The sequence below is a fragment of the Triticum aestivum genome, chromosome 7B, assembly GCF_018294505.1.
Source record: "Triticum aestivum cultivar Chinese Spring chromosome 7B, IWGSC CS RefSeq v2.1, whole genome shotgun sequence".
Classification (NCBI taxonomy): Eukaryota; Viridiplantae; Streptophyta; class Magnoliopsida; order Poales; family Poaceae; genus Triticum; species Triticum aestivum.
This window is the reverse complement of record NC_057813.1, coordinates 131,248,726-131,249,316: the sequence shown is the minus strand read 5'-3', so window position 1 is coordinate 131,249,316 and position 591 is coordinate 131,248,726.

The following is a 591-nucleotide window of genomic DNA, read 5'->3' as shown; positions in this document are numbered from 1 at the left end:
CCGCCGCGGTCCGCCGCCACCTCAGCCGGTCCGCTGCCGCCTCAGCCGTCCGCCGCCTCCTCCCCAAGCTCCGGCCGGCCCCGCCTCCGCCGGATCCAACCGGCCTCGCCCCCGGCAGCCTCCCCGACCTCTTCTCCGGCGAGTTGCTCCGGCCACCTCGGCTTCCGTGCGTCCGGATCCAGATCTGGATCGGGTCAAGTCTTAGGGTTGACCCCGAAATCTTCTAAGTCTGTGTTATGTTATAGCCATGTTCATCGCATCATAACTCCGTCATCATAGCTCCGTTTCATGCGCATGATATATCAAAATGTTCATCGGGATGTGCTCTTCATTTTGTTCCATTGGGCCATATTCATTTGAGGTCATCTAGATGCCTGAATCTCTGATGCAAGAGTGCTTCATAATGTTAGTTCCTGTTTCTTAACAGAATGTGTGCATTTGTCATTTTTGCTACATTTATTGTGTGCATCTTATGGGCATGAGCTCTACTTGTGATTTGAACTATGCCATGTCTTCTTTACATAGGTTCTTACCATGTATTTTTGTGAACAATGTGGTGACTAGCACAAGCATGCAAACTAGGCTTCGTGA